Genomic DNA, 618 nt, shown 5'->3' with positions numbered 1-618 from the left:
AGCCTGTGGCACCCGGTATTCCCAGGCGGTCTCCCATCCAAGTACTAACCAGGCCCGACCCTGCTTAGCTTCCGAGACCAGACGAGATCGGGGGCGTTCAGGGTGGTGTGGCCCTAGACGGCGGCGGAGGGCGCCCCTGCCCCGCTCGAGAAGCCGAGCCTCTCTGGGCTTCCCCGCCGCCGCCTCCCGCCCCAGGCCCCGCGCCGGGCCGGGCCGGGCCGGTTGAGTTCGCCGGCCGGGTCCCGCTGGCTCCCAGGGACGGGGGTGATGGGCGGGGCGGGGCGGGGCGGGGCGGGGTGGGGGGCTGTCTCTCTATACACACACACACACACTCACACTCACTCACACTCACACAAGATGCGCCTCCACGGCTGGACTCGCCAAGGTGGAGCCCTCCCAGCCCCCCTCGTCTCCTCGCCCGGCCTCCTTCACCTACCCGCTGCCCACCCCCAGCGCGTCGCTGCCGCTGACTGCGCACGCGCGGGACGCTCGCCCTTTGACCCCAGCCAGGGGCCGCCCTCCCCCACAAACCCTTTCAGCTGCGCCCCCCCCCTCGCCCTGTGGGTGGGCTGCCGCCTATTCCCCCGGGCCAGGGCTGGGGCACAGCCAGTGTATGGG

General features: G+C 72.8%; 1 non-coding gene across 1 annotated transcript; it reads right to left on the bottom strand.

Annotated features, from left to right (window-relative positions):
• Positions 1–119, bottom strand: LOC142876546 (5S ribosomal RNA). Its single transcript, XR_012923447.1, has one exon. It is a non-coding gene; the product is annotated as a 5S ribosomal RNA (ribosomal RNA).
• Between the last annotated feature and the right edge of the window lie 499 nt (positions 120–618).

This window comes from Microcebus murinus, chromosome 15, assembly GCF_040939455.1.
Source record: "Microcebus murinus isolate Inina chromosome 15, M.murinus_Inina_mat1.0, whole genome shotgun sequence".
Classification (NCBI taxonomy): domain Eukaryota; kingdom Metazoa; phylum Chordata; class Mammalia; order Primates; family Cheirogaleidae; genus Microcebus; species Microcebus murinus.
This window is presented reverse-complemented; position numbering and strand designations above follow the sequence as displayed.